The following is a 17,435-nucleotide window of genomic DNA, read 5'->3' as shown; positions in this document are numbered from 1 at the left end:
CTTAATATGACCCCCTGGCTCCATTTGCCCTGCCACCATCTTGTTTTAGTATTTCATCCTGTCTTGGATTATTATAAAAAAGATCATAATTGGTCATCCATTATTACCAACTTCTCTTTTCAATTAATCCTTTAGAGAGAGCTTTCTATCTTAGAAATCTGATATTATTCTCAGTTCAAAATAGTCTAATGGATAAAATGCAAACTCCTAAGATCTAGACTTTGATAACTTTCCCATCATCCACCTCTCTAACCTCTTCACCTACTAGACTTAAGTTAGCATTTTTTGTTTTAGTGATATGAAGCTGCCAACAGTTCCCTGAATATACCAAGCTTTTAACTCCTCATAATTCTGCACGTACTGACTATCTTCCAAGAGTGGAAGATTATTTTCTTCCACTCTTAACTGGAAAATTCTTGTTTATCCTTTAAAAGAGAACTCAGACATCAGTTCCTCTATGAAGCCAACCCTGCCCCAGGTTTATACCTTATATTATACAACTTCTACTAAAATTGAATTCAAATGATCTATTTACATGTCTCTCTCCCCTGTTAGAACTCAACCCTCAAGGGTAGGAGCATGCCTACCCTTTTGTTATTCTCAATTCTAGTACAGAATCCGTATGTATTGTCATAGAAAGATATTCATGATACACTGATGTAAGTGAAGAAAACAGTTTATGAAACACATATGAGGTCTGTCTGGAAAAAGTCCAGTCATTGTTAATATAATAAGAACAGTTTGCATGATGTCAATGTAAGCTGGCAGCCAAGGAGGGTGGATGGGAATGAGCATGCGTGAGCCATTAATGATGCCTTCACTGTACTAGTCAGTGGGGGCGGTAGACGCCTTTGAGTGAGCATGTGTACTGTATGACTGTCACATTCAAAATGACTGAGCGAGTAGAGCAATGCATCTACGTCAAATTTTCTGTTAGGCTTGAACATTCCCCTGTGGAAACTATTCGGATGATTCAGGAGGCCTCAGCTATGGGCAACTGGTGATTGGCAGCTTCATCACGACAACACGGCTGCTCATGGATCACTGCAGAGTTTTTTGGTGGAACATCAAATCACCTGGGTGACTCAGCCCCGCCACAGCCCAGATTTGGTGCCCTGCGACTTCTGTCTTTTCCCAAAACTAAAATCACCTTTGAAAGGGAAGACATTTCAGACCATTGATGATATTCAGGAAAGTACAACAGGGCAGCTGATGGTGATTGGAAGAACTGTGTGAGGTGCCTATTTTGAAGGGGACTGAGGCATCATTGTCCTATGTACAATGTTTCTTGTATCTTGTATCTTCTTCAATAAATGTCTCTGTTTTTCATATTATGTGGATGGATATCTTCTGGACAGACTATATATCTATACCTATATTTATATTCTGTTATTATCTGATTTCCTTGTTAATGAGTAGGTGTTGCTTTGAACACCTTGAGTTTCTGGGTTTTTAATTTCCAGATAAGAATTTTATATCATTCTAAGTAAGCTCTTTGTGACTTTCTGACAGTAAGGACCCTCAATGAGCACCTGTTGTACATTTCTTAAAGAAAGCATGTAGTGGGAGGGAGTAGTATACATAGAAAAATATAAATACCCAAATGTTAAAGGTGATTGCCTAGGATGATGGAATTATTATTACTCTGTATGTTTTTCTTTATACTTGCAGGTATTTATTGAATTTTTGAAAGTGATAATATATTAATTTTATAAAGTAAAACTATTTTAGGAAGAAGCAATGAACCAAGAACTCAGAGGCCCATTCAAGCCCCAATTCTACCTTCTCTGTTAGGGTAGATGATATGGGTTTGCCTCAGACCTGAGACATTGTGGTAGCTGAGAGTGTCAGAGATTAAAGCATAAACAGGGGAAGAACCATAAGGAGAAAGAAGTCCTAGGAGGGCATCTGGTTATTTGTTCCCCAGTACTGTCTGTAATTAGTGGAAATTTAAAGAAGATCCCATTGATGACCATGTCTACTGTGACCAATCTCCTATACAGGGTGGGACGAAAGTAGGTTTACAGTTGTTCATATGGAAAACAATACAATATTGGTTCAGGGAACCAAGATGGCGGCGTAGGTAGACACACTGCGCCTCCTCGCACAACCAGAACTGACAGAGAATCGAACAGCAAGGGGGACTGACACCAAGGAAATAGAAAATAAACATTCATCCAGACTGGTAGGAGGGGCGGAGACGGGCACCGGGGTGGAGAGGACTCGCGTGGCTGTGGCGGGACTGAGACTGGCAGAGTGTGGGACAAATGGCGCAGGCAGTCCGAGCACTAGCAGACCCTGCGGCCCCATATTTGCACAGATAAACCCAGAGGGCCGGACTCAGAGTGGCAGAGAGTGGGGCAGGCAGAGTGGCGGGTAGCACCCTGCGGCACCACATTCATCCACAGATAAACCTGACGAATGGGGGGCAACGAAGCAGACCGTGCAACCCAGGGTTCCAGCTCAGGGAAATAAAGCCTCAAACCTCTGATTGAAAGCGCCCCTGGGGGTTGGGGCGGCAGAAGGAGAGACTCCCAGCCTCACAGGAGAGGTCGCTGGAGAGACCCACAGGGGCCTAGAGTGTGCACAGGCCCACTTACTAGGGAACCAGCACCAGAGGGGCCCAGTTTGATTGTGGGCATCGGAATGAAAGATTGAAATCCGGAGGACAGTGAGGCGGGCGCCATTGCTCCCACTCGGCCCCTCCCCCAGGTACAGTGTCACAGCGCAGCCACCAGCATTACTCCGCTGCGGTGAACACCTAAGGCTCCGCCCCTTAAAGTAACAGACGCGCCAAGACAAACAAACAAAAAATGGCCCAAATGACAGAACACTTCAAAGCTCCAGAAAAAATACAACTAAGCGACGAAGAGATAGCCAATCTATCGGATGCACAGTTCAAAGCACTGGTTATCAATATGCTCACAGACTTGGTTGAATCTGTTCGAAAAACAGATGAAAAAATGAAGCCTATGCTAAGAGAAACAAAGGAAAATGTACAGGCAACCAATAGTGATGAGAAGGAAACTGGGACTCAAATCAATGGTATGGACCAGAGGAAGAAACAAACATCCAACCAGAAAAGAATGAAGAAACAAGAACTTGGAAAAATGAGGAGAGGCTTAGGAACCTCCAGGACACCTTGAAATGTTCCAACATCCGAATTATAGGGGTGCCAGAAGGAGAAGAGGAAGAACAAAAAATTGAAAACTTATTTGAACAAATAATGGAGAACTTCCCCGATCTGGCAAAGGAAATAGACTTCCAGGAAGTCCAGGAAGCTCAGAGAGTCCCAAAGAAGCTGGACCCAAGGAGGAACACAACAAGGCACATCATAATTACATTACCCAAGATTAAACGCAAGGACCTACATCCAAGATTACTGTATCCAGCAAAGCTATCATTTAGAATGGAAGGGAAGATAAAGTGCTTCTCAGATAAGGTCAAGTTCAAGAAGCTCATCATCACCAAGCCCTTATTATATGAAATGTTAAAGGGAGTTACCTAAGAAAAAGAAGATCAAAAATAGGAACAGTAAAAATGACAGCAAACTCACAGTTATTAACAGCCACACATAAAACAAAAACGAGAGCAAACTAGGCAAACAACTAGAACATGAGGGTTGTCATTAAGGGAGTGGGAGGGGGAGAGGGGCGTAAAGGTACAGAGAATAAGTAGCATAGATGATAGGTGGAAAATAGACGGGGGGAGAGTAAAAATAGTGTAGGAAATGTAGAAGCCAAAGAACTTATAAGTATGACCCATGGACATGAACTATGGGGGGGAATGTGGGAGGGAGGGGGGTGGGCAGGATGGAGTGGAGTGGGGGGGGAAATGGGACAACTGTAATAGCATAATCAATAAATATATTAAAAAAATAAATTTAAAAAAACGAATACAATATTAATAAATCATCACAAACTGTGTTTTGTGCACTCACAACTGTAAACCTACTTTTGCCCCACCCTATATATGTCACAAAGTCTAAAGAGTTGGTCCCAGGATTTACCTGTGTTTTTTAAGTGTTTAAGTTATTAATAGATATTTATTATCAGAGGTAATCTGTGGCAAAACTAACTGGACAATGCTGCACACTTGTATTCTATTTGCAGCCTTGCTCTCAGAGACGTGAAGTGCATCTTGCCGTAGCCATGACCCTATGAAGTCCTATAATAACCCTATTTAATATTGTTTGACTACACATTTCCCTAACATTTGCAAAATATGAATTTTTTAATCAAATAACAATCTAGTATCTCATAGAACACCGCAACACACACACACACACACACAAAAAAAAAATATATATATATATATATATGGATTCAGGACAGGACTTCTCACATGAAGGAGAAAGGAGATCAGCAAGTCATCTCTATGGAAAACAACTATAAAGCCAAGTGACCAAGAACACTCATTGTAGTGCTCTGGAAGTCAATCAAATGCACACAACAAATTGAGAAGTGTCAATTCATGAAAAAGTGCTACACATCAGATCAGAGTAGAGGGAGTCTGTGGCATTCCTCCGTAGGGCTGCCGTGCCTCGCCCCCCTCTAAGTTTGCTTGGTGCTGTGATCTACCAAAACAGAGCAAGTCGTGATACCAACTTCATTGCTGGTGGGAGCTCATTTGACTTAGAGACTAATGTGAAAAATCCAGTTACATCTGCTAACTTGGGGTTGCAGCCCTGACTGGGGTAAACAATAGACCACAGACTAGCCAGTAACTTAAAAGAGAGATCAGGAACCAGAGGCTGCAGGCACACACGAAGGAGACACAACAGGACCCACTGGAAATTCAGTTAGGCAGACTTGAACACTGCCTAAACTGTGAAAGCTCTCCCCTAACCACATACACATCTATTAGCAGAGGATGGGAGTCTTCACTACTTCTGCATGTTTGAGCACAACCTTTGACCAATCATTGGTCAACTACTAAGTTCTGCAGACACAAAGGTGACCCCTAAAAAGCCAGAGACATCACTGACCACACAACAGGAGAGACTGATCTGTGGACTTAGTCCAGGCAAATTACCAAACAAAGAAAAACCAGCAACACAACTTATTACTGGGGGTAGAAATTAGAAACCAGATTTGCTACAGAATTTTATCTAAAATGTCCATCTTTTATCACCAAATCTATAAGAGCTTCAAAGAAGCAGGAAGGTGTTTTACATACACTCATGAAAAAAAAAAAGCAGTTAATAGCAACTGTCTCTGAGAGGTCCCACATATTGGATTTATCAAACTTCAAAGCATGTATCAATATGTTCAAAGAATTGAAGGAAATCATGTTTAAAGAATTAAAAGATCATATGACAACAATGACTTAAATAATCTCTATAAAGATTATAATTTATTTTTTTAAAAGAACCACACATTGAAAAGTTGAAAAGTATAATGTTTGAAAATTCACTAGAGGAGTTCAAAAGCAAATTTGAGATGGCAGAAGAAATAATCAGTAAATTTGAAAGTAGATCAATGAAAATCATTTAATCTTAAAAACAGAGAAAAAAGAATGAAGAAAAATAAACAGAGCCTCAGATCTGTGAGATATCATCAACAACATCAACATACACACAATAGGAGTCCCACAAGAAGAGGAGAAAGAAAAAGTAATAAGAATACATAAAGAGACTTCCGGCCAAGAGGGAGGCATAGGTGGACACACTGTGACTCCTCACACAACAAAAAGAAAGACAACAACAAATTTAAAAACAAAAAACAACCATAACTGACAAAATGTCGAACTGTATGGAAGTCCGACAACCAAGGAGATAAAGAAGACACATTCATCCAGACCGGTAAGTGGAGTGGAGATGGGCAGCCCGGCAGAGAGGCGGCAGCTGGTGGAGCAGATAGGCCCACATTTGCGTGCAGATAAACTGGGAGGAACAATGGGAATGAGACAGACCACACAACCTAGGGTTCCAGAGTGGGGAAATAAAGCCTCAAAACCTCTGAGTGGAAAAATCTGTGGGCGTTGAGGTGGCAGCGGGAGAAACTCCCAGCCTCACAGGAGAGTTTGTTGGAGAGACCCACAGGGGTCCTAGAACGTATAGAAACCCACCCACTGGGAATCAGCACCAGAAGGACCCAATTTGCTTGTGGGTAGTGGAGGAAGTGACTGAAAGCCGGCAGAGGCATATAACTGTGATTGAATAACAATAAAAATTTTTTTAAAATAGATAAAGCAAAAAAAAAAAAAGCTGGCGGAAAGCAGAGCAAGTGGCATTGTTCCCTCTTGCACCCCTCCCCCACATACAGCGCCACAACACAGCATGGGTTGCCCCACCCTGGTGAATATCTAAGGCTCCGCCCCTTACTACACAACAGGTGCACCAAGACAGAAAAAAAAAATAACCCAAATGAAAAAACTGATCAAAGCTCTAGAAAAAATACAACTAAACGATGAAGAGAGAGCCAACCTATCAGATGCACAGTTCAAAACACTGGTAAATCAGAATGTTCACAGAATTGGTTGAGTATGGCTGCAAAATAGAGGAAAAAGTGAAGGCTATGAAAAGTGAAATAAAGAAAAATGCTCAGGGAACCAATAGTGAAGGGAAGGAAACAGGAACTAAAATAAATGGTTTGGACCAGAAGGAAGAAATAAACATTCAACCACAACAGAATAAAGAAACAAGAATTTAAAAAAATAAGGAGAGGCTTAGGAACCTCCAGGACAACTTTAAACATTCCAACATCCAAATCATAGGGATGCCAGCAGATGAGGAAGAGCAAGAACTTGAAAACTTATTTGAAAAAATAATGAAGGAGAACTTACCCAATCTGGCAAAGGAAATAGACTTCCAGGAAGTCCAGGAAGCTCAGAGAGTCCCCAAGATGATGGACACAAGGAAGCACACACTAAGGCGCACACTAATTACACTAAGGCATGTAATCATAATTACATTATGCAAGATTAAAGATAAGGAGAGAGTCTTAAAAGCAGCAAGAGAAAAGGAATCAGTTACCTACAAAGGAGTTCCCATAAGGCTATCAGCTAATTTCTCAAAAGAAACCTTACAGGCAAGAAGGGACTGGAAAGATGTATTTGAAGTCATGAAATGCAAGGACCTACATCCACAATTACTCTATCCAGCAAAGCTATCATTTAGAACGGAAGGGCAGATAAAGTGCTTCCCAGATAAGGTCAAGTTAAAGGAGTTCATCATCACTAAGCCCTTATTATAGGAAATGTTAAGGGACTTATCTAAGAAAAAGATGATCAAAAATGTGAACAGTAAAATGACAATAAATTCACAACTATTAAAAACTGAACCTAAAAAAAAAACAAAAACAAACTAAGCAAATTAGAACAGGAACAGAATCACAGAAATGGAGATCACATGGAGGGTTATTAGCAGGGGTGGGGGGTGAATGGGGGAAAACATACAGGGAATAAGTAGCATAAATGGTAGATACAAAATAGACAGGGGGAGGGTAAGATAGTATGGGGAATGGAGAAGCCAAAGAACTTATGTGTACACCCCACAGACATGAACTAAGGAGGGGGGGGTTGGGGGGAGTGATACCGACTCTGGCCAGCAGTGTCTGGTGTTGTGAATGAGATGAAACAAATTCACATGGACTACCGAAGTCCTGTGGAGAAAAAGGGACAGCATGGCCACTCTTTCAAGGGGAGAGCGCCTCAACCATTGCCTTGATAGGCTTTTATTGGCTTTCTAATAGCATACATCAAAAAAGGTTCTCATTCATTATGCTTAGGTTTGCTTTAGGTAATTACATTTTACAGATAACAAAGAAAAGGATGTTACTGATTACTTCCTGCAGGTTAACAAGGAAAAAATGTTGCAAATGCAAGGGAAGGAAAAGAGTAATTTGTCTGGTTACACTTCAATCCTTGGGAGAACTAGCACAGACTTCAGGAAGTTACTTTAAAGATATGCAGTAAGCATTTGCTGCTTCACCTCAGGGTGAGGGAGTTTTAGCAAGAGCAAGCCTCAAAGCAGCCTAGGTACAATGCAGGCCTGGTTTCCCATGAGCAAGCTGATCCATGGGTTTAGCACCTGTGTGCCAACTGGCGCCTACTAGTTTTCCGATAGGGCTGGGCTGCATTTGCCATTCCACATGGATAGGTTCCCTATATGAAAACCTTCTCACATTTGATTTTAAAAAACACAAAAAAAATTTTCAAAACAGCAAGAAAAAAACAATTTATCATGTAGAAGGGAAAAGCAATTCAATTAATGGCTGACTGACTTCTTATCAGAGGCAGTGAAGTAATATATTCAAAAACTGAAAATTCAAGAATTATATATCCAGCAAAATAAACCTTTAAAAGTAGAAGTGAAGGTCTTTCCTTTTGAAGGCTCCCATGTCACGTAAAACTTATATTAAATAAATGTTTATGCTTTTCTCCTGTTTAAAAAAAAAGAAAGTGAAAATAAAGACATTTCAACATAATCAAAGAATTTGTTGCTGGCAAACTTGCCCTAGGGGAAATATTAAATAAATTTCTTCCTGATAGTAGGAAATGACACCAGACAGTAACTCAAACTATACAAAGAAACGAGCATAGAAAAATGGTGACTATATAGGGAAACATAAAATACTATAAATATATATTTTCTGTTTTCTTCTAAAAAATCCTTTAAAAAACAAAAGATTTTGTAAAGTAAATCATAACACTGTATTGTTGGGCTTATAACATATACAGGCATAATGCGCATGACAATATTTACACAAGGGAAGGAGCAGTAAATGGAACTCTATCGGAGCAAAATTTCTGTATGTCAGTGGAATATTACTATTCTTCCAGCTATTATTTATCTGAAATAAATTGTGATAAATTAAGATGGATATTGTAATTCCTAGCACAACCACTTAAAAATAACAAAAAATGTAGGAAAAAACACAGTCATTAAAATGGGATACAAAAAAAACATTTATTAAACATAAGAAAAGACAATAAAAGAGGAACAAAAATGTGGCATATAGAGAACAAATAGCAAAATGGCAGACATAAATAGAACCATATTTATAGTTATATTAAATCTCCATGAGTTATTTCTTCATTCTGTTAATGGGGTATATTGCAATGATTGATTTTTCTATGTTGAATCACCCTTACATTCCAGAAATAAATCCTACTTGGTTATTGTGATCATTCTTTTCATGTTCAGTTGAATTATGTTGGCTAGTGTGTTGTTGAAGATTTTTGCGTCAATGTTGATGAGAGATACTGGTGTGTGGTGTTTTTTTCCTATAGTGTCTTTGTCTGACTTTGGTATCAGGTAATGCCAGGTTCTTGGTTTGAGTTTAGGAGAGTACCCCCTCTTTTATTGAGAGAGTTTGAAGGAGACTGATGTTCACTCTTTAAATGTTGGTAGATTCACCAGTGACCCCATCTGATCCTAGGCTTTTCTTTGTTGCGACATTTTGATTACTGACTCAGTCTCCTTACTAATAACGGGTCTGTTCAGATTTTCTGTTTCTTCATGATTCAGCGTTGGTAGGATTTGTGTTACTAGGGGTTTATCTGTTTCTTCTAGGTTATCCAGTTTGTTGGTGTACAATTGTTTATAGTATACTCATAATCCTTTTTATTTCTGTGGCATCAGTTGTAATATCCCCTTGTTCATTTCTTCTTTTAAAAAATATTTTATTTATTTATGTTTTAGAGAGAGGGGAAAGGAGAGAGAAAGAGAGGGAGAGAAACATCGGTATCCTCTCACACACCCTAACTGGGAACCTGGCCTGCAACCCAGGCTTGAGCCCTGACCAGGAATCAAACCAGCCACCTTTAGTCCACAGGTTGGCGCTCAATCCACTGAACCACACCAGCTAGGGCTCATTTCTGATTTTAGTATTCCGGGCCTTCTCTTTTTTTTAGTCAATCTAGTGGGACAATTCTGTTGATCTTTTTGAAGAACACATTTTGGTCTCATTAACTTCTTGACTGTTTTTCTGTTTTCCGTTATATTTATCTCTGCTCAGACCTTTCATTCGTTAGCTTTAGATTTAGTTTTATCCTCTTTTTCTAGGCCCTTAATATGTACAGTAAGGTTATTGATTTGAAATCCTTTTTTACTTTTAATGTATATATTTACAGTTATAAATTTCCCTCAGCTTATTTTTCTGCATCCCATAAATTTTGGTATGTTGTGTTTTCATTTTCATTCACCTCAAGATATTTTTTCTAATCTCCCTTGTGATTTCTTCTTTGACCATTGATTGGTTAAGTGTATGTTGTTTAATTTCTACATATTTCCAGTTTTCCTTCTGTTGTTGATTTCTAGTTTCATTCCATCGTGGCCATAAAAATGCATATGTATATGATTTAAACCTTTTAAAATGCATTAAGATTTGTGTTGTAGCTAAACGTGTGCTCTGTCCTAGAGACTATTCCGTCTGCACTTGAGAAGAATGTGTGTTCGGCTGACTCTAAATTTAAAATAGAATATTCAAAACAATTTCAAAAAAGAAGAACAAAGCTGGATGACTTATAATAGCCAATTTCAAAACTTACTATAAACCTACAGTAATCAAGACAGCATGGCATTGGTATAAAGATAGGCATGTATATTAATGGAACAGAGTTAAGAGTCAAGAACAAATTCTTGGGCCCTGGCTGGTGTAGCTCAGTGGATTGAGTGCGGGCCTGTGAACCAAAGTGTCACTGGCTTGATTCCCAGTCAGGGCACATGCCTGGGTTGCAGGCCAGGTCCTCAGTAGAGGGTGTGCAAGAGGCAACCACACATTGATGTTTCACTTCCCTTCTTTCTCCCCTCCCTTCCCTTCTCTTTAAAAATAAATAAAATCTTTAAAAAAAAAAAAAAAAAGAATAAATTCTTATATTTATGGTCAATTGATTTTCAAGGAACTAGTTGACAGTTCAATGGAGAAACGGCTGCCTGTTCAATAAATGATTCTGGGACAATTCGAAATCCAAATGCAAAAAAGTTAACTTAGACCTTTACTTCATGCCATATACAAAATTAACTCAAAATGGATCTTAGACCTAAATGTAAAAGTAAAACTGTAAAAGTTCTAGAGAAAACACAGATAAAATCCTTATGACTTCGAGGTAGGCAGAGTTCTTAAATATGATATCAAAAGCACAGTTCACACACAAAAAAATTAATAAACTGTACTTCATCAAAATGAAAACTTTTTAAAAGATACTCTTAATAAGTTGCAAAGGCAAGACGCAGACTAAGAAAAAATATTTACAAATTATATATCTGATAAAGAACTTGTATCCAAAATACACAAAGAACTCTTAGTACTAATAAGAAGTCTAACAATTTAAAAACTGAGTGGAACATTTTAATGTACATTTCACCAAAGAGAATATATGAATGGCACTTGAAAAGATTCCCAACATCATTAGTCATTGTGGAAATGCAAATTAAAACCACAATAAGATAGCATTACACACCCACTAAGGCTGTAATCAAAAGGACAGATGATAGCAAGTATTGGAGAGGATATGGGAAAATCTTCATATATTGTTGGCAGGAATGTAAAATGAACAGCCACACTGTAAAAAAAAAAAAAAAAAATCTTGGTAGTTTTTAAAAAATGTTTTATTTATTTTATTTTATTGTTATTTTTTTAGGAAGAGGGGGAGAAAGGGAAAAATAGAGGAAGATAAACATCAATGTGCAAGAGAAACATCCATCGGTTGCCTGTCGTGTACACCCGGAATCGGGACGGAACCCACAACCTAGGCATGTGCCCTGGCTGGGAATCAAATCAGTGACCCTTCACTTTTTTGGGACACCCAACCAACTGAGCCACATAGGTCAGGGCAGTAGTTTTTTTAAAAGAAATTTAATTTTCTTAAAAAAAAATGCCGTATGACCTAGAAATTCCACTACTAGGTACCTACCCAAGAGAAATGAAAATGTATGTTCACACAAAGACTTGTACATAAATGTTCACAGCAGCACCATTCATAATAGCCAAAAGCTGGGAACACCCAAATGTCCATCAACTGATGAATGGATAAACAAAATGTGCTATTGAAGAGTTAAAGATTTTAGCTTTATAATAGTTGATAGGCTTAAGTGAGTAATGCATGTGGAAAGCTGTTGTCCAAGGAACTGGAATGCACGTCCTATGTGACTCCAGGAGGTGGACAAGCAATTTAACCTTTGTGCCTTAGAGGTCTGAAAGCACTGGAGGAGGTAGCTGAGCCGTTGTGTTCCAGGGAGGGAACTTCTGCGTCACAGATAAAGAATTGTTGATCAGTAGATAAATACTAGGAAATCGTGACTGGACTGCAAGTCTTATCTGATTAACCTCGTTCCAACCCCTTACCTACCTTTTTCTTCGCCTCATAAAAAGGTCAGCCTGAGATGAGATGTCGGTGTGGTTTTTGAGGTACATACCCTGCCACCTTCTCAGATCACCAGCGTCTGAATAAAGCACCCATACAGATTCAGTCCTTGTCTCTACTTATTGGTTCTGGTAGTGACAGGCAGCACAAATGTCAGCTTTTTCAGTTTCAGTATAACCATACAATTGTCTATTTTTAGCCATAAGAAGCAATAAAGCATGGGTACATGCCACAACATGAATGAACTTCAAAAACACTATATTAAGTGAAAAAAGCCAATTGCAAAACATTCCACATTTTATGACTTTGTTTATTTCATGTGACCAGATAAGGCAAATCAGGTCAGTAATTGCCTGAAACTGGAGGTGAAATTGAGGATTAATTGCAGATACTCATGAGGGAACTTTATGGGATTTTGGAAATGTTCTAAATGTTCTAAATGTTGATTGTTGGCAATGGTTGCACAGCACTATAAATTTATTAAAAATCATTGACTACACACATTGGTGAATTTTAACATATGTAAACTACATTTTAGTAAAACTGTAAAAATTTTTAATGAATTTCAGAAATACTTGTCCATTATTAATCGACAGTTTGCTACAGGCTTTTTCTGGGACTTAGTGACCAGAGATGCATGAAGAAATGGAAAGAGAACGAATTTGTTTAGAAATATTAATACACTGAGGAGGGTCTATGGGGGCGACCAGAGAAAACCCTCAAGAGACGAACCTTGGTAATGGCTAGAAACTGGTGAGGAAACTCTCCAGGCTGAAAGGCAAGGCCGAGAAAAGGAGACAAACTGCATAGAGTTCTGGGGGCTGAAATGGTGGAGATTTAGGCAACTTTAAAGAACACAGTTCCAGCTTCATGCCCAAGGGGGCGCCAGAGGAGCAAGCCACAGTTGTGGCTGTAGATGTTCTCAGCCCCTGATGGCAGGGCACTCCAGGTTCGTTCAAACCCAACCCAAGTTCTTCAGAGACCAGGACTCTCAGTTTCGTTTTATTTTCTTTCTCGGGCAGAAGGAATTTGCCTGAAGGTGGCTTCCTTTTGAGTCTGCAAATGTGGCAGGGCAGGAAGGGCCCAGTGAGGCCCTGTGACTCTCCAGGGGAGAGGCAGCCAGTATAGCCAAAAGAAACTGCCCTAAGAGGAGGGCTTTCAGAATGACACATGCTATTTTCTTCCTCTCCCTCTGTGACTCAGATTCCCATTTCACACAGACCTTTGCCTGTGTTTTCTTTCCTCTGCCTTGACTGCCGGCCAGCAGACTGTGTACACAATGTTTTCCCACTCCTGCCCCCCACTCGGAATCGGCCTGGCCTGGCGAAAACATCAGCTGGTGGGGATCTATGTTTACCAGGTAAATTCCTCCACAGCTAGTTCCTTCGCAATGCGAATCTTTAACCAGGAGTCCCACAGCACTGTTTATGTTACCTAATCCCAGCTGTAGTCAATGAAACAAAACTAACCCGCACCCTGGATTTGCGCAGCCAGTGGAGCTCACTTGTAAAAAGATTTGACCTGTAGTACTTTCTTTTCCCCAAGGAGCTTGAGAAATAAGTAGAGGCAAAAACAGAGCCCCCTCTCTACTTGGAGAGTATTTTCCCACAGACACTTGTTTTAAAAATCCAGTTCCCAGGAAATCTTTGTAAGGACTTTTCCCAATAGTCTACCTAATCCTGGACAAGAAAAAGAGATAGGCTCTAGATTTGATAAGCAGGGATCTTCTCAGAAGGAAACCATGGGAACTTTCTCAGTATTCCAATGGGCCCTGACCCCAGCGCGCTGTAGAAAGTGACTAGGGGATCCAGAAGTGAATCAAGTCGAAGGAAACAAAAGTAGCATTCCGCAGATGTGACAGTACTGGCGAGGCCCGAAGCTATACTGATGTACTGATGAGAGTCGAGTCCTTAAAAATACAGTGCCTAGATCAGCTGACAGAATTAATCACACCATTGTTCTTAGGTACCACTAAGTGCAAGATGTTCCTCAAAGGACATTATTGCTTGGGGGGCGGAGAGCATTATCTCCCTCTCCCAGCTCCGTAAGGCAGACACTTCTACTTCTTCAAAGCTGTAGAGAGCATCTTTCTTCCTGCTACTACCCTCTCAGTTCTCCCCGAGAAAGGGGGGACTCACGGAAGGAGGCCCCGGGAAAGGAACTGAGCTTGCCGCACCCCTTCCGCACCTTCTCTGGGCGGAGCCGGTCCACCAGACAGGTGCATCCCAGCCCCCGGCCCCTCACACATGTACACCGACTCCTGCCTCCCCAGAAAGTCTAGGAGGCGAGTATTAGAATGTCTGGTTGTAAAAACAGAAAAATTAAAATTAAAATGTTTAAAGGAAATCTGGTTGTAAACCCGGACCTCTGGCCCCTCCACTGCGGCCCCATCCCCATCAAAGCTGGCACTTCCATCTCCATGTCTGATGTGTCTGTTTCTCAAAAGTTTCTGAACAAAGGAGGGGGGCGGGGGGGCAGGGTACGAGCTGTGGCTTTACTGCACTTTTCAAAGCCCCCAAATCAAGATTTTAAGTAGCCCTGCCGTTGAAAAACTTGAAAACCAGGAAATAACTCAAAGAAATCACTCCAGCAGGAGACTAAATTCAGCTCAGTTAGGAAGGGAGCCACCTCTTCCAGAAGAGAATGTAGCTTGAGGGGTCTGCGCAGGAGGGGTGAGGAGACAGCTTTGCAGGAGCCTGGAGAGGAGAGACCAGCTTTACTGCCAGATTCCCTCATAGCTGAAGTGTGAAGTGGTGGGAACAGCCCCAAACTGAGACCAAGAAAATTTGGGTTGAAGTCCCAGCTTATCCAATGTGCAGCCTTTACCATTTTGAGCCTGTTTTTTAGTTTGTACGTGAGCATAAACATCACCTACCCTGTAGGGTTAGTGTGAGAATCACAGCGTATCTCGTATGTGAATGCTCACATACACTGGAAAGCATGGTGGAATGTAACATAGTATGAAAAGATGGTGAGGAGAAGGTACTTGAAGATATTTTGGGGTGAAAGTCCTGATATTTTCCGTTTGGTCCTCCAGATCCACTCTCCACTCTGATCTGAACTGAATGGATGGGCTCCCTTTCGGCCACTGGTTGAGTTTACTCAATGAGTAGCGACAGAAGGGATTGCAGAGGGAGCTACTCCTCTGACTGGACTAGATTTCCCCAGTATCCTCCCTGCTGGGTCTCCTCGGGTGGGCTGCACTTCTCTCTGGAGGGTATAGCTCAACTCAAACTGCCTTCTCCACACACTTCTCCCCCAGATCAGCAGCATTGCTCTTGCGGAGGACAAAAATTATTCTTCCTTCTACCCTTCTAAGTTCTTCTGGCTGGTCTAATAATCAAATTAACATGAGACAGATTAACAGGAGAAAATAACCAAATGTATTACATATGTACATATAAGGGTTCCATAAGAATATGGGGGCAGAGGGCAAATCGGGCAGTTGAGGCTTAAATTGCCATCCTGAGCTAAGGAGAAGGTGGGACGGGAGGTCGTAGTTTGGGACTTCAAAGAGCAGGAAGGCAATTCAATTGAGTTGGGTAAACAAGTGTTTGCTGGGCCATCTCTGACACTGAGACACAGAGAGAACTTTGATCAACCTTGCTAGGTCCCTCCCTGTCTATCGCATTTAGTTTATATTAAACTATAGTTTATCTATAATAGTTCCCTGGCGTAAGGTCTCTATTTAAATTGCTTTAGGCAGGTAAGGGAGAGGGTCAAGGTTCTTTCTGAGTCTTTTGTTTCCTAAGAATAACCAACTTAAAATAATCAACATCCCAGCCCTGGTCAGTGTGGCTTAGTTAGTTGGAGCATTGTGCTGTAGACTGAAAGGTCACAGGTTCAGTTCCTGGTCAGGGCGCATACCCAGGTTGTGGATTTGATCCCTGGTTAGGGCTTCATACGAGAAGGCAACCAAATGATGTTTTTCTCTCTCACATCTCTCTCTCTCTCCTATCCTCTCTCCAAAAGCAATGAAAAAATCTCCTCGGGTGAGGACAATATTAATAATAATAATAATAATAAATATCCCAAAAAGCACGTTTTGGGGTGGCAAACTCTGCTTTCCCTCACCATCACCAGGGAATTTGTTAGAAATACAAATGCACCAGTCCTACCCCGGCCCCACTGAAGCAGAAGCTCGGTGGTGAAGCAGAAGCTCCAGGGTGAGGCCCATCTGTTTTCACAAGGCCCCCAGATGATTCTGATGCAGCAAAGTCCGTAACCGCTGCTGTAACTAAGTGCTCCCTTTGCTCCCAGCTACTAACACTGGGATAACTATCCAATCCCTTGTCCCCTCCACAACCCCCCCCACAGCCCTATTTACCTTTGCAAATAGTCCTTTTGTTACACGTTCCTCAAATCTCTCATTTTGAATGTGCCATCACTTCTGCAGGACCCTAACATCACCTACTAGGGACTTCTTGGCATCTCAGAATGAGACAACTAACAGCTTTGTATTCTGCCTGTGAAAAGGACAGGCCCACTCTCCAAGGGCAGGGGGTAAGTGGAACCTGCTAACGGGGTAACTGAGTAAGGAGATGGAGTTAGAGATCTTCCCAAATCCTTTAGGCAAATTCTGACAGTGGGTCTCTGTGTTTTAAGAAATGTCTCTGTTTAGCAAACTAAGAAATGATGTAACATCCTTGCGAGACATATGACTAAAATCTGAGGTTTTTGTGTGGGCTTGGGCTGTAATGTTGGTTTTTACCAAGGGCTTTAGTCTGAACAGGGGGTCAGTTGCTACTTGCAACAGGAAGCTGCTGGTATTTCCGTCCTTTAATTAAGGCCAAAGTTTTAGCAAGCTAAATTCATACCATTTATTTTTATGAAATAAATATGAAAGTTGTATGGGCCAAGATAAAACATTTGAGCAGCTACAGAGAACAAGTGAGTTCAAAGAGTGCGTCTGCCTGGAGTGTGCAGGGCCTGAAACAAAGAGAGACTGTTCCTAGGCACTTGTTTCCCCAGGTCTCTTGTCACAGGAACTCTCCTTGTTTCCAGGGCATAAACCCGACGCAGAAGTGAATATTCAACAGAGGTCAGGAAAGGAGACTTTGTGTAAGACTGAGAAGCCCCACTCTGGCAAACCATTTCCTTTGGGAACCTAAGGGTTAAGAAGCCTA

This window comes from Desmodus rotundus, chromosome 7 (genome assembly GCF_022682495.2).
Source record: "Desmodus rotundus isolate HL8 chromosome 7, HLdesRot8A.1, whole genome shotgun sequence".
Classification (NCBI taxonomy): domain Eukaryota; kingdom Metazoa; phylum Chordata; class Mammalia; order Chiroptera; family Phyllostomidae; genus Desmodus; species Desmodus rotundus.
The sequence above is the reverse complement of the archived record's forward strand: the minus strand, read 5'-3'. Positions refer to the sequence as shown.